General features: G+C 35.1%; 1 protein-coding gene across 8 annotated transcripts in view; it reads left to right on the top strand.

Annotated features, from left to right (window-relative positions):
- The window catches only part of CHD9 (chromodomain helicase DNA binding protein 9), a 233,048-nt gene that overhangs the window by 80,789 nt on the left and 128,297 nt on the right, over positions 1-23,962 (top strand). The window contains exons 1-2 of one of the 8 annotated variants that reach the window (XM_042920649.1): positions 12,401-12,581; positions 14,923-15,116. The exons of 6 other annotated variants lie outside the window; for them this stretch is intronic. The gene's annotated coding sequence lies outside the window, so the exon portion shown is untranslated. Of the gene's footprint in view, positions 1-12,400; positions 12,582-14,821; positions 15,117-23,962 lie in introns of those variants that run through there. One more of the 8 variants, XM_042920648.1, reaches the window with a different exon arrangement.

The raw sequence follows: 23,962 nt of genomic DNA on the forward strand, positions 1-23,962 counted from the left end.
AAGATAAAATCTTTATTTTTTTCCCTTAGCTTGATTTTATTTGTTTCAAGTGGTATTTTCAGTACATTTTTTTGAAATGTTTAGGTAGATTTTAACATATTTAAAAGGCACTCATAAACCCTCCCTTCTCTTTTGTAGCCTGAGTAGAATATTATGATTTTGCTCCCTCTACTGGAAGAGGACCAAGCATCCTCTTTAGAAGGACCCTGGGAAAAACCTCTACTGCTTGAACCTAGGGTCATCTGTCCACTTAATATGCAGATTTCTGACTAGTTGGACTAGTCATGTTGTCTAGTGTATACTTGTCGTTATGAAGCCCAAAATTTATTTACTGTTTACTTTTATTTTTCTAGGGGCCTTGTCATCAATTTTTTTTTTAATTCATGTATTTCTAAACATTTCTGTTGGCTTTAAAAGAAGTTATAGATCTGGAATGAATAAAGGGTAATTATAAGTAACTAAAGTAGTCCCTTTTGCTAGCATGTAGATAGTATTGTCTCAGAGAAATTTTTTTCAGACCCATTCAGACCCATCCTTTCATAAACCATCTTCCTCTACTGATACATTCATAAGGCTTTGTTTAAATCCATTCACCTTTTTGTTCCAGAGTTTTTGTTTTGCTAACCTCTCATTCTTTATGTTAGGTGTTCAAAAACAGGTAAAAGGCAGTTGGTTTGGAATATTTTGTTGACTTATCAAAAAGCTGTTCTCAAGTTTCCTATTATTTCTTAGTGTTAATAATATTTGGGAGTTGTTGGTTGTGGGGGTGAAGACGAGGGATGGATTTGGTAGAGAAGGTGGAGGATGATTATGACTGAGTTTTATGAAATGTATATAGGTTTTATATGTACTGAATCATAGGTCACATATCCTAAATATGTGAAATTTGATTTAATATGTAATTTTAATAAATTTTGGTGGAGATTACAAGTTTTTTTGGCTATGTAATTTTCAGAATGTTCTGGATGGTTATGGTTACTACATAGAAAAATTGCTGTATTAATGAGTAGTTCTTCTTACGTTATTATGGTCTTTCCCCAGATTCTTTGGAAATAAATTTTTTTCTTTTAGATTTTTTTTAACTGTCTCTCTTAATTGCAGTAATTTAATTTCAGACTAAATTAGCATAGTTGAATGTATATAGACATTAGAGATTAAAAAATAATCTCTTATTTGGTATAACTTTTGGCTTATCCAAATCAAAAAAATGAGATTCATTTTATTATAGCCAAAACAAGATATTCTTTAACCTAATGTGTGAAAATTCATAATGGCACTCTATTCAGAATTCTAGAAAGCTTCAGTGAGAGTGTTGGATATGTAAAGAATACTTCTAAGCCTTGCTTTTTCTTATGTCCCAACTGAGGTCAGGTGGTTGTGGATATAATTTCAAATATCTTGAAGTAAGTACTCTGAGGTCTGTGTCAGTCATTAAAAACAGTGAATATTGCTGAGAACATTTCTTATATAATTGACTCTAGAATTTTACCATGAGAAAAGAAAAAGGGTAAGAAGCTATAGCAAGTGTTCCTAAATGTAAGTACTCACTAAACATAAAGAAAATACTAGCTTATTTTCCTGTGTAATTTTTAGAGCATAGGAATTTCGAGAAAAAAATACTATAAACTTTTCATTGCTCTCTTATGACAGACACCTTCTGCTATTTTGTAACACAAAATCTTTCATTTTTGTCTTCTTTGTAAAGTAGAAATCACATTATGTGATCTCTCAATGTTTATAAATTCAATTTAATGTAAGTTTGATAGCCGTGTAAAATACGTGGGATAGCTGAAATAGCATTCAAAACAAAAAATATAATTTTAGGATGTACATAATTCCTTTTTGGTTTCATACTGTGATGAATTTATTACTTTATTTAGTACCTTGAATTTTTCATTTTCTTCCCAAGGATAGGGAAACTTACATTACCTATAGGTTTTTAAAGAAAGTAGAGAAACACCTGTTTGAATAGCCTATGTCAGACACATTTTAAGACAATGAATTTTTTTGTGATAAAAAATTTAATATGTGGTTTTTAAAAAAATTGGACCATATAGAAAACAAACAAGTTAAAAATAAGTTACTTGTGGGGCACCTGGGTGGCTCAGGCAGTTAACCGACTGACTTTGGCTCAAGTCGTGTTCTCACAGTTTGTGAGTTCAAGCCCCCATCGGGTTCTGTGCTGACAGCTCAGAGCCTGGAGCCTGCTTCAGATTCTGTGTCTCCCTCTCTCTCTCTGCCCCTCCCCTGCTCACACCACACACACACACACACACACACACACACACACACACACACACACATTTTCTCTCTTTCTGCCCCCAAAATAAATAAACATTAAAAAAAAATTTTTTTAATGTTACTTGTAATACCACTACCAAAGATGCCATTGTTGACATTTTGCTGTATGAGTTTCCAGTGAGATCTGTTGTTTGTCTCATCCCTGTCCTTCACCTACATATTTTTGCATTTTTAAGAAATAAAGTTGAGGTCATTATAGTTCATGCTTTTTGGCAAGTGGCTCTTTTCACCTTCCAATTACTATGTTGCAGACATTTTTCAAGTTATTAACTGTTTTTCTGAAAATGATTTTGAATGGCTGAATAGTTTAACCATTACAAGATTGCTAAAGCACCACATAAAAAATAAGGTTATTATTGAGCACTGGAAAAATCTGGATCATGTTTAATTAAAATGTATTTATATTTTTCTTGCATATATTACCATTACAATTCAGTTTAAAATAGATGTGTAGCAATAGGAAATATTATAATGACTAACATGTAGAGTACCTACTTTGTGTTAAGCAGTATTCTGAATACTTTAGCATACATTAATACATGGATCCCTCACAACACTCCTTTTATTAGGATACGGTTATTTCCTTGAATTTCTGTGGGAGGAAACTGAAGTACAGAGAAATTAAATAGTATATACCCCAAGTGACACACACAGCTAGTGTGGAGATAGCCAGTGGCCAGACTGGATTCAAACCAAGTTTAAACCCATTATATTGTTGTCTTACCCACTTTTACTTTCCTTCAAAGTATGTTAGCACATTGTAATATGTAACAATAATATACTAAATGATTTTTCCCTACTTATCCCCTCCCCCTTTCAAAAATCTACCCTACTGATGAGGCAGAAACTTGCTTTAGAATCTTTAAGTGGAAAAGAGCATGCATCTCATGTTTTCTGGCCATGTTGGCAAATAGTTTATCCATTACCAAAGGGAAAAACACTCCCAAAACAAAGAGAAGTAAACCAAAATAGCTATTGCTTCCAAGAGTGTTGAGACATTTTTAATAAAACTGTATAATAAGAAGGTAACAACAAATGCTCTAAAGATAAATGTGATCATTATCTTCAAGTGTTTAAAGAACGTTAGAGGTCAGAATTAGGCCTGCTAAGTGAAAGTCACAGAAAAGTGGATTATCATCTGATACTAAAGAAGAAGTTTGAAGTTCCTTTCAGTGAAAGCAGGTAAATAGAATGGCTCAGATGTGTCACAGAAAGAATTCCTATAGTGGGTGTAAGATGGACTAAATTGGTAGGTTCTTTTCAACTCTTAAGACTCTGCAGTTGTAATTTTGGGTTTCATTGCAGGACATATTCATATTGCCTGTTTAGCTCGTGAGTGGTGATTACAAATAATGAAGAAAGATAAAGAAATATGACAGGTTCTCTGCTATCCAACAATGTCAGGGAACTTATTAAACATGAGTAAATTTCCAGACAGTTAAAATGTATTCTATTAAGCATGAAAATCTTTAATTATATGGCACCCTCTCCCACCCCCAGAGGGCGATGATGATGGTGGTAGAATGCTTGGTTAGGAAAAGATGAAGAGAAAGAGAGTTTTATATGGAGGTCTTGTATGTTCAAATATGTAATGGTTATTTTTACACTTAAGTAAGGATCCCCACTTAAGTAAAAATCTGTTGGAACACATTTCTTAAGCAGAAACATAGCTAATTTTGTGTAGAAGGAAAGGTGTTTTTAAAAAAGAAGGGGGGGTGCCTGGGTGGCTTAGTCGGTTGAGCGTCCAACCAACTCAGGTCATGATCTTGGGGTCTGTGAGTTCGAGTTCTGCATCGGGCTCTGTGCTGACAGCTCAGAGCCTGGAGCCTGCTTCAGATTCTGTGTCTCCTTCTCTCTCTGCCCCTCCCCCGCTCATGCTCTGTCTCTCTCTCTCTCTGTCAAAAATAAATATTAAAAAAAACTCATAAACTATGTTTAAAAAGAATGGGAAAAAACCTATGTAAAACTAAAGGGATTTGCTATATGTTGTTATACTCAATTGAACTCAGAGGATCCCAAGCTCTTTGCTAGGTTTTTTTTTCTCCTAGTGGTAACTTTTCCTAAGTCAAAAAACCCAACATATATATATATATGTGTGTGTGTACAATTAAAAAAAAACTTGTCACTCCACTTATACTCTGGACAAAAGGAAGAGAAAAAACTAAGAAGTTTTTAGATCGTCTCCTTGAAGTGATTAAAAATCTTATACCATCCTTCTGTTGATCAGTTTGCTTAAATCTTTATGCATTTGGTGTGGTATATTGCCTATAAGAAGTTTCAGAATTCCTATTGTCTAAGCCAGAACAAAAAATAGAAATTATGTATAGGAATTTCCCTTTTAGTTCCTTTTTTTTCCCCCAGTTAAAGTGGACTAGTTTTTGGCTTTGACATTTCTGTCATGTCTTCAGGATTAAAATATTCTATTTGAACGGAGAAATTCATGGACTATTAGCTAGTTCTAAAATACGATCTTAATAACTAAACTCTGTACTGTATTGTAGAAGAGTTGAGCTCTGCACAGCCTGCGAAGAATCAGAGTAACAGAAACTCCAGTCGTTAACAGTAGCTTTAAGGCCGTTGACCTCTAACATGCATACTTAAGGGTGAAAGGTGAACAGGAAGTGAATTCCAGGGGTGGGGAAGAGGCAGCAGTTGGTGAGAAATTTGTGGATTAGTGCAGTATGTGAAGAGCATGAGATCCAAGCCAAACTTCAAAGTAGGTCTAACAAAATTTTGTTGTGTTTAATTTTATTGATGAGGCGCACTTCCAGATAGCTTAGGACTACTCCGTCATTTACTTGTTGTTAATGTCTGAAATGGAAAACAATGTGATAGGGCTACTGAGCCATCCAGCTTTATATCTATTATGATAACATGAATACACAGTTGTTTTGGAATACATCAGTGTGGGTGATCAGGTTTCTTCATTTGGGTATTTGGGCTGAAATTATTTTAAATTAAGGAAATATTTTAATACAATGTAGTGTGGGTAATATAGGAAAAGGGATAGTAAGCACATAGTTGGGAAATGTGGACTGCAGTTTCAGTTACATAAAATCTGGTAATTTGCTATGCTCAACTGTGCAAATAATACCTTGCACATTTATGATGCAAGTAATACCTTACAGATTACGAAAGGACAGTCTTTAAAGCAAGATTTTTTCCTACGTGAATATGTGTTTGTGTACCTGAAAGCAGTACAAGTTTACATTGACCATTTCATGGAATTTCATAGGATTTTTGATCTGGACAAGATTTTCCTCCATTCTCAAATACGAAAAAAAAAAAAAACCAGTGGTAGCGAAGTCATAATTTGCTTGCTAACTAATTATCAGATTCCTTTTGTAGTTTAAACTCAGAAATGAAAGTGATACCATACGATAGTGAGACACTTAGGTTCCTGTGTTGTGTTATAAAATGCAAATATGACTGGTTGTCTCCAAATTGGGAGATAAGTTAACTTTTGGAGGGTTTTGTTTGTTAGGTGTATATAGCTTTTAATGTGTCATAAGGTTTTAACTATATCTTTAGTCTTTAAAGAAAACACCCTTATTATTTGTCAAATGTAGGTATAAGGTGTATATACTGAATTTTATATAACATCTGTGTTTTGGAAATGTTGCATTTTTAATGCTTTTATTCAAAATTTACTAGTTGTCCACCAGGTATATGAGATTATGCTGGGCAGTGAGGTTGCAAAAATGAAGGATCTGGTCCTTTGCCTTCGAAGAACTCAAATTGAAAAATCATACTTTCCCTCTGATCCCATTATAATTTCAGAGCTGTTCTCTTTTCATTTTTTTTTTTTTTTTTTTTTCAACGTTTTTTATTTATTTTTGGGACAGAGAGAGACAGAGCATGAACGGGGGAGGGGCAGAGAGAGAGGGAGACACAGAATCGGAAACAGGCTCCAGGCTCCGAGCCATCAGCCCAGAGCCCGACGCGGGGCTCGAACTCACGGACTGCGAGATCGTGACCTGGCTGAAGTCGGACGCTTAACCGACTGCGCCACCCAGGCGCCCTCTCTTTTCATTTCTGATTCAGTTTCGATTACAGTGGTTTCCAGTACTTTTCCTTAGCTGTCCAGCTGAGTGATTAGGAATGAGTGATTTACAAACCAAAAATTAATTTCTTTGACCTATCCTGTTTAAAGGAGGTATTGTAGTTTCTAGGTTGTCTCTTTGTTTCATGACTTTTTAGCGATCTCCCATTATGTGATTCTTCATATACATCTATTAATATATGAACATCTATTATACAATTGTCTAAGGTCCAGTTGCTTTTGTGAATGGCAGAGCCAAGAAAGCAGGCCCTTTTCTTTTGAGCTTCTAATCTACTTTATTACAGACTATTTACAAAACTCTTACAAAGCTGTGCTATGTACTCAACTTGAAATACTATTTTTTTGTGTGTCAAAAAAGAAATAGTGGGGCGCCTGGGTGGCTCCGTCAGTTAAGCACCCAACTCTTGATTTCGGCTCAGGTCGTGATCTCGCGGTTTGTGGGTTTGGGCGCCACATTGGGCTTCGTGCTGATGGTGCGAATCCTGCTTGGGATTCTGTCCCCCGCTCTGTTTCTGCCCCTCCCCTGCTTGCTCTCTATCTCTCTCTCAAAGTAAATAAACGTTAAAAGAAAAGAGAAGAAAAAAAAAGTTACTGAGAGATATACTTGTGATATTGCTAGATAAATTTCCCAGGGCTTTATTCCCCTAAATACCTCAAATGAATGTAAGACTTTTAGAAGTAATCTTTAAAAAATTAAAATAGTAAACGTTAAGAGTATAATTAGAGATAGAAATAGTAATAACTTTTGCACAGTATTTTGAAAAGTGGTTTTTTTTTTTTTAACATTATTTGAGTCTTTTGGTAATATTGTGGGTTGTATGCAAGTTAGTAATATTTCCCAGAATTTGCAGATCAAGTATTTGAAGTGTCAGGAAGGGAAACAACCTGTCTAAAGTCAAACAACTACTAATGGCTTAGCAGAAACAGCACGTGTTCCTTGAGCACCTGCTATTTATCTGTCAGGTGCTGTGCTAAGTACTAAAAGTACAAAAAGGAAGATACTTCTAAGGCTAGGCCTGTGTTTTTGTTATTTTACAAGAACAAAAATGGGTCCAATTCAGCGTAAGTGATATTAGAAATGTCAATATTATGAATGTGTTCAAACTGTAGATTTTGAAGGTATCACTTATTTTTTTCTAACTTTATTTTGGAAAATATTTTAAACTTACAGAAAAGATGAAAGAATTATATAATGAACACCCATATTCCCATTGATGTAGACTCACGATCTGTTAATTTTTTGCCACATTTGCTTTCTTGTTTTATTTTTATTTTTAATAAAAGGTAACTTTTACTAAGTGTTAAAACTTAGTATCACCAGTAATGGGATATCATGACACTATATATATATATATATATATATATATATATATATATAGAAATATAGAAATATATATAAATGATATAAATAATATCATTTATGATATATCATGATATATATAAATGATATATATATATCATGACACTATATATATAATTATATATAAATATATATAATTATATATATATTAATATATATAATTATATATATTAGTATATATATATATAATTATTATTATTTTTTTAGAGAGAGAGAGACCACATGAGCCAGAGAGAGGGGCTGAGAGGGGGAGAGAGAGAGAATCCACACTGAATGTGGAGCCCAATGCGGGGCTCAGTCCCACGACCGAGGGATCATGCCCTGAGCTGAAATTAAGAGTCAGACGCTCAACCATCTGAGCCACCCAGTTGCCCCTACCCCCAATTATTTTAACATGGCTCTTCTTAGAACAGGTATATCCTCCTACAAGAATACTTTTATCACAATCAAGAAATTAACAGATAGTAACAATAAATATCATAGTGTATAGTCCAATAAAATCCTATACGAATACTATGCGAATTTCAATTTTTTTAAAGAAGATTTTATTTTTAAGTAATCTCTACACCCAAAGTGAGGCTCGAACTCAAAGCCCTGAGATCAAGAGTCGCACACTCTACCAACTGAGCCAGCCAGGCAACCCCCCCACCTCCAAATTCAGATTTCTTAAGTTACCCCATAATATTCTTTAGAGATGTTTGTTTTAAAATCCAGGATCCTGTCAAAAGCCAGGCATTGCATTTGTATCTCCTTAACTCTCCTTTAACCTAATACAGGTTTTCCAGGCCTTTTTGTTGTTCTTTCCTGGCATTGACATTTTTTAAAAGTCCAGGCCAGTTGCCTGTATTTGTCTAATTGTTTCTTCATAATACAGCTTAAATTTATTTATTTGTTTGTTTGTTTGTTTGTTTATTTATTTTGGTAAGAATGCTGCAGATGATTTTGTGTATTTCCATTGAATTTCAATAGGAGGTGTGATATTAGTTTGTCCCATTATTGGTGATACTGAGTTTTATCACTTAGTAAAAGTACCTTTTCCCCTTTGGAATTAATAAATAAATAAAAAGTGGAATTGTTTTCATCAAGAGTTGGACCCAGGGATTCAAAAAAACATTAAACATGTTATAAGTTATTATCATTTTGATTCTTTTTGAGCATTTGGCTAGTGGGAATCCTTTTAAGCTAATTCCATGCCCTATTAATATGTCCTCATCAATCTCTAATTACTTCTCTACTTTCTGGTGCAAGAAGATGTTTTTAATTTCCCTTAGACCTGGAATCAGCCTTTTTTGCTTGTTTGTTTTTAAGGCACTCATTTAGTTTGTGAACCCTATGTAATAACACAACATCTCAGTACCATTGTGTAGTTTCTGAGCTTTGTTTCATGTTGGATGCTTGTGATTATATGAACAAATTCTGGAAATTGTTTATTCAGTTTCATAAGTACTCCGTCAACCTGTGTGATTTTGCATGGTGCTGTGCTGTGTGTGAAATAAGAAGTAGTCCTTGCTTGGTATTTGATTTAGGTTAAATTTATATTGAAGAGAGGGATTTAAGTTTTTTTAAAAGTTGGATACAAACTTTTGAGAACATACCATGTACTAAGCACTAATGTAGTTATAATTTTTAGATGGTTTTGTCTGTAAGATATTCATTTGTTGATAAATTCAACAAATATATTTTTAATACCTGACATATATAAGACAATATGGTAGGCATTCTGCTTTTTTGTAACTCACAAGGGAGATAAGACCCATATAACAAATATGCATGAACCAGCCTCCCGAATAACGTATTGTCAGCAGTATATGCCTAGACATGATATATAAATAATCGAAAATGGTGGTGGATTCTAAAATATTGGTTTATGTAGCATTGTGTTTCTCCTTTGGGGATTTGTAATATTTCAGATCTCTTAATGAAAATGATTTATTTCAAGCATCTACTGACTGCCTAATATATGAAGAGACCTAGACATTTGACAACTACAAAAGTAAACATGTTCATTGCAAGTATTCAGAAAAAGTTTAGAAAGCACAAGCAAGGAAAGTCACTCCTCATCGCACCAACTAGAAACAATCCCTTTTTATATTTGGGAGATCTATGTTTTCAGTCTTTTTTTTTCTCTATTAAATATAATTTATTGTCAAATTGGTTTCCATACAACACTCAGTGCTCATCCCAACAGGTGCCCTCAATGCCCATCACCCACTTTCCCTTCCCCCCTACTGCGCATCAATCCTCAGTTTGTTCTCAGTATTTAAGAGTCTCTTATGGTTTGCATCCCTCCCTCTCTGTATTGTCTTTTTTTAAATGGTAGTATAGTTCACATGCATGTATGCTTTTAGTCTTATGCTCTGTATCTGTTTACCTATTTGTTTTGTTCAAATTTTCAGCTTTATGTAGATATAATTGACATGTAATGAACCGAACATATTTAAAGTGTACAGTTTGCTAAATACACACACACACACACACACCAGTGAAACCATCATGACAATCAGGATAATGAACATACTCATCACCCTAAAAAGTGTCCTGTGTCTCTTTTCTTCCATTTCCCACTCCCCCCGCCCCACAAGGGCAACCACTAATCTGATTTCTGTCACTATAGATTAGTTTGCATTTTCTAGAATTTTATACACATGGAATAATATAGTGTTTACTCTTTTTATCTGGTTTCTTTTATTTGGTGTAATTGTTTTGAGATTCATCCAGTAGGTACAGGTATAGTAGTTCATTTTGTTTTTTATTCCGAAGTAGTATTCCTTTATATGGATATACTGCAATTTGTTTATCTGCTTGTCTTTTGGAAGAAGATACTGTTTCTAATTTGGAATTATCATGAATAAAATTGCTATGAACATTAGTATACAGCCTTTATGAGGACATACACTTTTTGTTTTTAAGAATACGAGTATTTTTATTTCATCTACAAGATTCACATTTTTCATATTTTAAGACCTCTGAAACTGGATGCATCTTTCGATTGATGGCATTTTATAATACCTCTTAGGGAAGCAGCAGTTATGAAGAGGTTGGAATTACATGCACTTGCATTCAAAGTGTCAGGGTGTCAGCAGATGGAAGGAAATCCAGAAGACAGGAGCAGAGGGCACTCTTAACTGGTAGAAAGCAATTTGTGTTCAAAGTACTGGCAATGTTTCTGGAGCCAGAGTCAAAGAAAATTAGCTCTGCATAATTATAAAACCATGTTTGGGAGACTCTCAGCCTTGGCTTTTCACATTATGGATTATATTAGGAAATGCTTCATCACCAGCACTTTTCATGGCACACAGGATAATTTTATGGGGATGAACTTGGATATTGGATAGTGATAACTCTAAGTGGAAAATTGATGAAGATTAGGTCTCTGAATTTTGAAGCAGTTTTAGGAATACCTTAACTGATTTATTTCACTTAGTTTTCCTTTTTTTTTAAGTTTTTTTTTTTTTAATCTTTTTACATTTATTTATTTTTGATAGAGTGAGACAGAGCACGAGCAGGGGAGGGGCAGAGAGAGAGGGAGACGCAGAATCCGAAGCAGGCTTCAGGCTCGGAGCTGTCAGCACAGAGCCCGACATGGGGCTTGAACCCACAAACCGTGAGATCATGACCTGAGCCAAAGTCGGACACTTAACTGACTGAGCCACCCAGGCACCCCACTTGGTTTTCCTTTTTATGTATGCACAAAGGTGTGATTGATGACTAAAAAAAAAAAAAAAAAAAAAAAAAATCTAAGCCAAAACCTTGCCTTTCATTTTGGATTTTTTTTTTTTAAGTTTATTTATTTGAGACAGAGAGAGAAAGTGCAAGCGGGAGCGGCGGTGGTGGGGAGGGGCAGACGGAGAGGGAGAGAGAGAATCCCAAGCAGGCTCCACACTCAGCACAGAGCCCAGTGCAGGGCTCAAACCCACAAACGGTTAGATCATGAACTGAGCTGAAATCAAGAGCTGGATGCTTAACTGACTGAGCCACCCAGGTGCCCCCTGTTTGGATATTTTGTTGTTCTGTTTTTGGATAATTTTTATTAGTATGTATTCACTCTTTTCTTCTGTTGTGTAATCTCCCCATCCAGTGTGTTTCTTAAATCTCATTTTCATTCATTTTATGCTTTACACGTCTCTGCCTAACATGCTCAATCTTTCCTCTAACGTACTGAACATTTGGAGTATAATTATAATAGCTGTGCTACTGTCCTTGTCTACTACATCTATCATCAGTGTCATTTCCGAGTCTGCTTTTGTTGATTGATTTTTCTCCTCAGTGTAGTCTGTGTTTTCTCCTGCTTTGAATGCCTGATAATTTTTGAATGGATGCCAGACATTTTGAATCTTACCTTGTTAACAGTGATGGAAAGTTTTACATTCCTATAAATATTCTTGAATTTTGTTCTGAGATACAGTTACTTTGAAATCCGTTTATCTGTATAAGATCTGTTTTTGGGCTTTGTTAGGCTGGACTAGAGCAATCTTTAGGGTTAATTTTCCCACACTCCTGACACAATAGCCTTCTCTGTCCAGTACCTTGTGAAATACAAGATTTTCCACTATGACTCTGATGGGAAGATGAACTATTCTTGGCCCTAGTGAGAAGTCAGCTGTTTTCAAGTAGTTTGTTCTGGGCCTTGGGTAGTTTCTCCACAAACTAGTAGCACTAATCCATACTTACTTAAAACCTTATGAAGATCTCTAGAGCTGTTTCCCTGTGAAGCTCTCTCATCTCCAGAACATTCCCCAGCAAACTAGCTGCCTTGGCTTTCCTGGACTTCCAGCTTTGTCTCAACTCAAGGAGGCTGTAAGATTCCATGTGGCTGCCTCTTTCCCTGTTCTGCAGTGTGGAAACCCTCTCCTTGAAGTAAGTAAGCTAAGACAGGAGTCAATCTTAGCTCATCTGTTTCCCTTCTCTCAGGGATCACTGTCATGGGTTACCTGATGTCCATTGTTTGAAAGCTATTGTTTTATGTATTTTGCCTGGCTTTTCAGTTGTTTCAAACATGAGTGTAAATCCAGTTCCTATTACTCCCACCTTGACCTTAATTGGAAGACTTATACTGCTATTTTAATGACTTTATAATAATTTATAATGTAGAAGTGCCATAATTTTTTAACCAGTTTGTTTTTGGATAGTATAATGAACATCATTGTAGATAAATTGTTGTGTATACCCATGATTAGACAGAGCCCTAGGAAATCAAGGTAAATGTACAGACTTTCCTTTGAAGACTTGTATAATTATGAATCACAATAAAAACACAAATAGCCAATAAGTTCGGAGCAGTTATAGTCACGTTCATGACTTTACATATATTTTCTCATTTAACCTTTGAAACAACTATGTGAGGTAGATCTTACCACCTATTCATTTTACAGATAGGGGTTTGAAGCATAGAATTGTTAAATAGCTTGCTCAGGGTCATACAGCTAGTAAACAGCACAGCAAGTTTTCAAATGTAGGCAGTAGGACTCGAGCCCACGTTACCCTCTGTTGCTTTAGGGTTTGGGAATATATAGTCATGTATCAATTTCTTGTTGTTGCTGTAAAAATATCACAAATTTGGTGTCTTCAAACAACAAATTTATTATCTCATAGTCCTGGAAGGCAGAAGACTAAAATGGATCTCACTGGGCTAAAATCAAGGTGTTGGCAGGGCCACATTCCTTCCTAGAAGCTGTAGGAGAGAATCCATTTTCTTGCTTTGCCAGTGTATGGAGGCTAACCACATTCTGTGGCTTGTGGCCCCCTTCAGCAATGACTGGTTGAGTCGTTCTCTCATTCATTGTATGACCATCATCTACCTCTTTCTTCCACTTACAAGGACTCTTGTGATTACTCTGGGTCCTTGAACAATCTAGGATAATCTCCCCCTATTTTAAGGTCAACCTTAATTTCATCTGCAGTCTGAATTTTCTTTTGCAGTGTTAACATATTTACAGATTTGGGGGATTAGGAGGTTGATATCTTTGGGGGGGGGGGTCATTATTATTCAGCCTTCCACAAGCCATGAGGCCAATTAGAAGATACTCCTTTAAAGAATGAATTTAATGTTTTTTTGTTTTTTTGTTTTGTTTCTGAAAGAGAGAGAGAGAGAGACAAAGCATGAGCCAGGGGTGGGGCAGAGAGAGAGGGAGACACAGAATCTGAAGCAGGCTCCAGGCTGCAAGCTGTCAGCACAGAGACTGATGTGGGGCTTGAACTCAGGAACTGTGAGATCATGACCTGAGCCAAGTCAGATTCTTAACTGACTGAGCCACTCAGTCTCCCCTAAAGAATGAATTTTATAAGGACCTAGTTTATGACTTTATGACTTCTCATTATGAAAAGCCTGTTTGAGTATCTTATCCTTATTTTCCTCTTTAGTCTTTTCTATCTGCTAGGAGAGACTCATGCTAGGAGTCATCTAGTGATCTAGAAGGTAGTGATTTAGAGTTGGCTATCCAAAATTTACAGTTTCACATTTCCCAATAATGCATATTTAACTGATTTAAATAAATTCAACAATTTTCAAAAAAAAAAAACCCACAATTTTTATTCATTCAGTAATTATTCAGCAAGCCCCTGTCCTATACCAGACATTGCAGAGGGTACTTTCTATAAGTATCACGTTTTATCTTCACAATGATCTTATGATGTTAACAGCGGCATCTTAATTTATAAATGAGGGAACTGGACTTAGGATAGTTTATAAATCACAGACCTAAGGTTGAACCCAGATTTGAGAAAAGTAGGTGTTGAGAACAGATAAAGAGGTTATGATTTTGTAATACATAATCTATTTTTACTTGTTTAAAAAATTTTTTTTAATGTTTTATTTATTTTTGAGAGAGACAGAGGCAGAATGTGAGCAGGGAGGGGCAGAGAGAGGGGAGACACAGAATCCGAAGCAGGCTCCAGCTCTGAGCTGTCAGCACAGAGCCCGACATGAGGCTCGAACTCACGAGCTCTGAGATCATGACCTGAGCCGAAGTCGGACACTCAACTGACTGAGCCACCCAGGTGCCCCTTAACTTGTTTTAATAGTTTACATTAATATTGATTACAGAATAATTTTATGTAATTCCAAGCTAAGTCATTAGATATTGTAATACTGCATGGATCAGTACTATTTTTTTCCCCAGATAATCTGATTTCCAAAGTGTTGTTGTATTTTATTTTGTAAAAATGCTCTTATTGACTCTTTTGCTTTATGTACTTTTAGCACTTTCTTAATGTTACTCATGTGGTTGTATGTTACTGAACTGAGGCATAATACTAGAAAGTAGAAGCCATGAAGTTTTGTCACCAGAAAATGAAGCTATTTATGAAGGAAAAGAATAAGATCGTTTTCATCTTGGTTCTTGGCATCAGTCACTTGTTTCTCAGTTCTGGTGTCAGACAACAAATATTTTGGAGGTGAGTTTTCAGATGTAAGTTTCTTTGATAAAGTGGAGAAAGCATTGAATTTAGAGTCAGGAGGACTAGGTTCAAGTCCTGACCCTGTTATAATTGGCATAGGAGTCTTAGGCAAATTACCTTCTCTGCAGTTTTCTTGTCTGTAATATATGAATGTAGATTTTTGGAATTTCTGATTAATAAATGTGACAATGAATTTGAAAGTGCTTTTATAAATTGTTAAGTCAGCTTGTTGTTTAATAATGATTCCTTGCTTTAAGGATTTTTTTAAATTTTGGGAACTAGAAGTAGTTTTCTTTTTTTTTTAAGTGTATTTTGAGAGAGAGAGCACAAGCAGGGGAGGAGGAGGGACAGAGAGAGGGAGAGAGAGAATCCCAAGCAGGCTCCAGGCCGTCAGTACAGAGCCCAAAGCGGGGCTCTATCCCATGAACAGTGAAATCATTACATGAGCTGAAATTAAGAGTTGGGTGCTCAACCAGCTGAACAACCCAGGCACCCCAAGAACTAGAAGTAGTTTTAATCATGAATCAATTTTTTAGAAGTTTGCAGTTGTAGGACCCAGATGTAAAGTTTACATAGCTTTCTAGTGGTATAATCTAAAAAAGATTCTCTGATCCTATTTCCTTGTTATTGTTTGTTTTTCTTATATAACCATTTTTTTCATATGCAGGCGTGTCTCTGATATTTGTGGGCCCCAGGGAAAAGAACAAATAGAAGCTCTCATTGTTGTATGTGAGAATATTTAGAAGTTGTAAATAGAACCAATAAACTGGTAAATATGTTCTGTCCTTCTTCCTTGACAAACAGAAGCACTGGTTTGAATTCAGAAATCTTGGACTGTAGAGTTCCAAATCCAGAATATGGCAGAAGTGAAGCATTCTACTTCTCTTTCCACCCCTGGTTTCATCCTGCTTGTCAGAGGGGCTTCACATACAAGTGTGGACTTCGCAGCCTCCATCTACAACTCCACCTCCCTCTTCACATCTCTTTGTCCTAAGCACGTACATACTGGCCATATATGTCCCTTGCCCTACAAGGAATTCCTTGAGAGAACAGACCTAGGGAATAAATGGAGGTGGGCTCTGCAAGTAGGTGTGAGGATGTTTTAGGTAGAGAATTCCTGCATACCTGGAGCACGTTTTGCAGAGGGAAGAGATAATGTATCTTTTTGGCCCTGAGGAGGGATGTGGCAAAGGAACCAGACCCTCTACATCGGGCTGCCCAAGGAAGGGACCCCTCTTGCCTGATCTAAAGGAAAGCGTTTTCGTTATGAGGAGTGACATAGATGTGCTTAGTTGGTGAGAGCCAGTAAATAATGAGGGATGTGAATAGCTTGTCTATGACCAGGAGAATTGTTTTCTCTCTGGAAATCATTATCTATACATTGGGCTCTGTATCCATTAAAATATTGTCGACTTATGAAATACTTTGAAGAGTTGGTAGATGACTGTACAGTTTAAATTTTTTCCCCTAAAAACAAAGCTTTCTATGTTCTTGGGATTCCAGACTTTAAATTGAAATTGTCTTATGGAAACATGTGTATTTCCAGTTAATTGAGTTGTTAGTGTGCAGTAAATCAGGAAAGTTACTTTTCGGGTTTTTTTTTTTTAATTAGAAATATTCACTATCCAGAAAAGTAAACACATGAAGTAAATGAATGAAAGAAGAGTAAATAAGCGACTTACACTTCGATAGTTGTTAACATTTTGCCATACTTACTTTATTTTTATTTATAGATGAGTACATACATTTTGTTGGTTTTTGCTGTATGATTTGAAAGTATATTGTAGTTATGAGACTTTGCTTCTACATACTTCTTCATACATCTCCTAATTACTAATAATTAATAATTTCACATATCATCTGAAATCTCATTCATGTTCAAGTTACCCAAGTTGTCAGGACAAGCCACTTAATTTTTTGATAATTTTCATTTAAAATATCATCCCAAAGAAATGTTTTAACCCTCTAGTTTTGATCATGAGTGAGAATTAAAAATATACCAAGTCTTATTGTTTTGTCATTTAGAAAAAATTTCTAAGCCTAGCATACAGATTTTTATGTATTTTCTCATTGCCAGGATGTCCTTTGAGCAGTAATGGTCTATAAATGACTGAGTTCCTCTCTGAAATTCTTGAGGTCTGCTCCTTACCTTTGTTTTAATGTACTTTCTAAATTTCTTTTTCTTTCAGGGAAAATTTTGGCTAAGATTGGGATAAATTAAAGGGATTTGCATAATTTGAGGAAGACAAATGAGTTGCTAAGGATCTCTTAGATTTATTTTACCTTGAAGGGAGAGAAGAATGAGAGAGATATGTATCTGAAAACTGTTTTAATGATATATTAAAGAGAAATATAGATGACATACTTTTGGTGGGGGGAAAGCATCTAGAGCTGTTGGAATGTACAGAAGAGATAACATTTGTTTTTCAGCACTGTGGATTTCTTAAGTGTATAACAGCATCATTCTAATATTTATTAATAATGATATTAATGAAATGGGTATCTTTAATGAGTATGAGAGCCACAATTTCTCGAGTTTCTTATTTTAGAATTTTAATTTTTGGCTGAAGGTGGATATAAGTAAATTATACTTGTCATGTAGATTTTTTTAGAAACAGTAATTACTGTCATGTAATAACTCCTATAATAAACTTAAGCAAAAGTTGGAATGACAGGTATAGGAATAAGCAGAGCAATATAGACATTAGAAAAGATTAAAAGAATATATATGGGGCTCCTGGCTGGCTCAGTCAGTTAAGCGTCCGACTTCGGCTCAGTTCATGATCTCACCATTTGTGAGTTCGAGCCCCGCATCAGGCTCTGTGCTGACAGCTCGGAGCCTGGAGCCTGCTTCTGATTCTGTGTCTCCTTCTCTCTCTGCCCCTCCCCCACTTGTGCTCTGTCTCTCTTTGTCTATCAAAAATAAATAAGTGTAAAAAAAATTTTTTTTAAAGATTAAAAGAATGTGTATCTTTTGCTCAGTTACTATGTAAACTAATTTTTTATAGTAGCTCAGATACATTTCTGAGTATTAAATTGGCTTAATGGAGGAGGCAAAATGAAATGCTTCTTTACAAACTTTTCCTATATGTAAAATAAGCTTAATATCTCAGCATGATATTGGAGGAGTTAACATCTAAAGCACTGTTTAATTCTTTTAGTTGATCCTGAAAAAGTTGTTGAGGAGTGGTATCTCTAATTTAAAATAGTGAAACAAATATTTTACTATGCATGATTAATTAAGCACATGCACCATCATTATAATTTGTTACTTTTGTTATATCAAGGTACTTGCTATTGTGAAAAATTTAATGGATTCATAAGGCTTTGTTTTTAATGGCTCATTTTATCCCTAGTGGATTAGCTGATTTATTGTAACTTCAGAAGATAATATCTTTTTAATGTTTATTTGTTTATTTTGAGAGCGAAAGAGAGAGCAAGTGAGGGAGGAGCAGAGAGAGAGGTAGAGAGAGAGCAGGCCCTACGCTGTAAGCATAAAGCTTTACGTGGGGCTTGATCCCGTGAACCGGAGATTGTGACCTGAGTGGAAATGAGGGGTCGAATGCTTAACCAGCTGAGACACCCAGGCTCCCCTGGAGGATATTTTGGAGACACTTTCATGGAAACTGATGTTGTCTCAGAAGAGTATTAAGAAGCACTCTCCATTTGGGTTTAATGCAATTTGTGTTGTCATTTCCATAATATATTTAAGTTAAAGCTCCTTATATTTTTTTACATTTTACATTTCTAATTTTTAGAAAAGCCCTGAATTAATCAGTCTTCAATACTTATTTAAATGTACATGGGAATTTCAGCTATGAAGAAGAAATCTGGCTTAATTTAAATGGGAGAAGAAAGAGTTTATTTTTTATAATTATTTAAAATGAGATTTCATACATTTGTGTCCTTTATTAATAAAGCATTAAATACATTAAAATGCCTATTTTTCATTAACATTTATTATGTGGGATTGTAAATCCCCAGTAAGATTATTTTAAATTAATATAGTGTATGTGTGAGAATATATAAGCTCGCTTTCTGTTTGTTCTGTGAACACAAGTCCTTTCATCACTGCGTTTAACAGCCATCCACCTACCACGTGATACTTTTTTTTTTTAACTGTTAGGATCAAAGTGATGTACCATTTAAAAATATCAGTTTCTAGACTAAGCCTTGAATCAGCATTATCCTATGTTTTGGTACATTTTAGACAACTTAGCTGTGCAAAAACATAAAAGTATAGAAGCAGTATACAGATGCCTATAAGCCTACCACCTAGGTTTAACAAATGTCGTATTTGTTTGAAATCTGTTTGTTTGCTTTTTAAGAATAAAAAAAAATGATGGATAACCGTTGAAATTCCCAGTCCTGTTTCCCTCTTTCCAAAGCAAACCACTATTCTCACTTTACCATGTATCTTTTCAAGCTATGTTTCTGTAACTTCATTGCAGAGATAGATATATATCTATAAACATCTGGAGAAGGAGGGGGATAGGAGAGGAAGACAGAAATTTAAACTAAGTAAGGCAAATATTACTATCTATTTCATTTCATGGGTATTAGTTTATTTTCTCTATGTTAGAAATACTGTATAATTCAACGTTAACAATAAAACAAAATAGCAACTTTGGAGTTAGCTTTGAGTTTAAAGCTTCTTTCTGCAACTTACATGCCATGTGACCTTTGGCAAGTTTAAGTTTGTTCATCTTTCTAGACTTCATTACCTTCATCTATAAGATGTGGAAAATATTGGTACCAACCACATAAGATTGTTTTCAGTGTTAAAATAAGCTAATCCATGCAGTGCTTAGTGTGATACTTAGTTAATGTTTTTGTGCCTATTTTCTAAACTCTTTACAGATTATTCTATTTAACCTTATATTTATCACTCACTAAAACATGTATGGAACTAAAAAGATATGCATGTGTGTATGTAGTAATTTGTGGTTAGATTGTTATTTTTAAAGGAAGGGACATATCTTTATTTTAGTGAATGAGTAGTACTTATAGCAGTGAGAGATGATTTGGGAAGTTATATGGGTGTAAGGTCTTGACTGCCAGGCTGAGTGAAGACATTGGGTAGGGGAAAACTACAATAAAACCTATACCAGATGAACCTAGTATGAAGTGGAACACAGCAGAAGCAGTTAGATTACTTCAGGTGAAGAGATCTACACTGGATTGAAAAATGTAACACTAGATTTCAGAAGATCTTTATTTTGCAGGTATCCACTACACAGTGATAGTTTGAAGGTGTGGGACATCGTAAGATAACTGAAGTAGAAAGTATAGAGTGAGAAGACAAAGAGTTTTGGCCAGAATCTTGGGGAACCTGCATTTGTGGGACAGAGGAAAAAAGAAGAGACAAAGAATTAGAATAATTAGATCTAAGACTTTGTAGTGTTTCTGAATCCTTAGAAAAAGTGATGAGCCACACGTCAAAAATTAAGATACTGAAGAGGATAAAAACAGATTATTGAGTGACTCTGAGAAGTAATTGGTGATATGAAGAAAGGATTTTTTTATGAAAAAGGATGGAGGGACAGAAACCAAATCAAAAGGAATGTATAAGTGGTAAGAAAATTAAGGTATCATCTGTAGACCACTCGAGATATTCAGGTATGAAAGGGAAAAGAAAGAAGAGAGTATTCTTGAAGGCTGAAAAGATGAAAAAAATAGAATGAGTATTTTAAATGTTAATATATGTATTCTAAACTTCCAGGAATATGATATATAGCGTACTAAGTATTGAAAGCTTCTAATTACTGTTTGGGGAAACTGAGAAAATACATAATGATATATTTATGCAGAAGAAATTAATCCTGGTATTTTCTGCAGTCTTACTTCATTTTACCATATACTTGAGTAAGTTGCAACTTTTTTTTTTTAATGTTTATTTATTTTTGAGAGAAAGAGAGTGTGAGCAGGAGTGGGGTGGAGAGAGAGGGAGATACAGAATCTGAAGCAGGTTCCAGGCTTCTGTGCTGACAGCTCAGAAGCCCTGATGGCGGGGTTTGAACTCACGAGTGGTGAGATCATGAGCTGAAGTCGATGCTTAACCGACTGAGCCACCCAGGCACCCCATGTTGCAACTTTTAATTTGAGATAAAGGTTATGTAGAAAGGCCCTGGAAATAGTTTCTTTTCATTAACAGGATTTGCTTGGTATTTAAGTGATTAAGTAAAAGAATACATTAGAAAAAAGAAAGATGGTTATTTAAGTGACCATACAATATTTTATAACAGTAACAATGTAAATTCAGTGTAACTTTGCAATCCTCAAGAAAGTAATGAGAGTAAAGTTGTTTTACTTCCAGAGAATTCATTATTTTAAAAAAACATAGCCCTATTGAAGTAGGGCTCATCATGTAATTCATGTATTGTACAGTCTACCCATTTACGGTGTAGAAATAAATAATTTTTAGTGTAGTCATAGAATTGTGAAACTGTTACTACATGATCAATTTTAGAACATTTTCCTCACCCCCAGAAGAAACCCTATACCCATTAACAGTCACTCCCTAGTTCTCCCACCACTCTAAGTCCTAGGCAACCACAAGTCTACTTTGTGGATTTGCCTGTTCTGGACATTTGAAATAAATGGAGTCATACAACATGTGGTCCTTTGTGATAGGCTTCTTTAATTTAGCATAATGTTTTCAAAGGTCATCTACAATATAGATGTATTGGTACTTCTTTTGTTGTTGTTTTGCCAAATTTCAATTGTATGGCTATACCACATTTTGTTTATCCATTCCTTCATGATGCATAGTTGGGTTGTTTCCACTTTTTGGCTGTTATGAATAATGGTACTACAAACATCCATATGTTTCCATTTCCCTTGGGTATATGTCTAGGAATAGAATTGCTGGGCCATACCATATTCTATGTTTAACCTTTTGAGTAATTTTTAGACTATTTTCCAATGCAGTTACACCTTTTTACATTCCCACAAGCAGTGTATGAGGGTTACAGTTTCTCCATACTTGCCAACACTTACCTGTCTTTTTTGTTATAGCCACCTCGTGGTTGTGAAGTGGTACTTTAGCGGAGCTTTGATTTGCATTTCCTTGATGGCTGATGATGAATATCTTTTCATGTGCTTATTGGTCATTTCGATTTCTTCTTTTGGAGAAATGCCTGTTCATATCTTTTGCCCATTTTTAAATTGGGTTATTTTTCATTTTATTATTGAGTTACAAGAATTCTTTATATATTTTAGATATAAGTCTCTTAATCAGATACGATTTGCAAATATTTATTTAGGTTTTTTAAATTATAAAAGGTCTTGTCTTCTCCATATAGTGTTGCTTCTTGCTTTCCAGTCTGTATACTTTTTCTTTCCTGATTGCCCAACTAGAATATTCAGTACAATGTTGAATAGAAGTGGAAGAGCAGATATCATTGTCTTGTTCCTGATCTTAGAGAAAATATTCAGTCTTTTACCATTAAGTATGATACTGGCTGTGAATTTTTCGTACATGTCTGCTACCAGGTGTGGCTGTTCCCTTCTATTCCTAGTTTGCTAGTTTTTTTTATTATGAAGAGATGCTTATCTTCAACATCAAAGGGTTTTTCTACATTACTTAAGATGATCCTGTGGTTTTTATTCTTTATGCCATTGATATATCATGTTATATTACTTGATTTTCAAATACCTTGCATTCCTGGATGAATCCCGCTTGCTTATGATGTGTATATTTATATATATTTGCTATTATTTTTTGAGGATGTTTGTGTCTATATTGTAAGAGATAATGATCTATAGTTTGAAATCTTTATGCCAGTGTTTGCTGTTTAAAAATGTTTTTGGTTTTAATAGGTCATCTTGGAAGATTGCATTGTTTTTTTTTTTTTTAATGTTTATTTATTTTTGAGAGAGAGAGAGAGGGAGGGAGAGAAGGAGGGGCAAAGAGAGAGGGAGACAGAGGATTAAAGCAGGCTCCATGCTTATAGCAGATAGCGGCAGTGTGAGGCTTGAACTCACAAACTGCGAGATCATGACCTGAGCCGAAGTCAGATGCTTAACCGACTGAGCCACCCAGGTGACCCTGGAAGATTGCATTAAACTGAACAATTAACAAATGTCTTTTACAGTTTTTGCCAGAATATAATGCAAGTGTAGATGTTGCATTTTATTCCATGTGTTACAGGATGATGAATAGGAAAGGAAGGTATGAAGATAAATTCATTTTTCTTTTTTTTTTTTTAAACTTTTAGAAGTTTATTTATTTATTTTGAGAGAGAGAGAACAAGCAGGGGAGGGGCAGAGAGAGAGAGGGAGAGAGGGAGAATCCCAAGCAGGCTTTGTGCTCTCAGAGCAGAGCCCTCATGGGGCTTGGTCTCACAAACCAGGATATCATGACCTGACCCGAAATTAAGAATTGGTCGCTTAATTGACTGAACCATCCAGGCGCCCCATAAAATTCATAAATCTTTAAGTATTTAGGATTAATAAAATAGATTAAAAATTAATGTTGAGGATGTATTGTGACTTCTATTTTGTTATTTTTGCATTTTTATTATAGGGATATACTTTAAAATTTTTATTCCCTCACCCTCTTATTTAAAACACTCTTGCATGTTCTCAAAGTGCCATATTGAACTGTGGTTTATATTTCCTCCTCCCCTGTGCATACACACACAATCAGAATACAACCAGCAAACTTCTGGTACACATTGGTCCCCAAACTCATTCTTCAGGCTTCCTTCCAATATGGGAGGATGAACTACTGATGAAATCCCTTTATTGCTGCTAAGGATTATAACATTTTATAATATAATATGGCTTTCTATCTCGGAGGGTGGAGATGGGTGGGGCAAACCTAATTTCCTTCTCAGCTT

Source organism: Panthera leo, chromosome E2, assembly GCF_018350215.1.
Source record: "Panthera leo isolate Ple1 chromosome E2, P.leo_Ple1_pat1.1, whole genome shotgun sequence".
NCBI classification, from domain to species: domain Eukaryota; kingdom Metazoa; phylum Chordata; class Mammalia; order Carnivora; family Felidae; genus Panthera; species Panthera leo.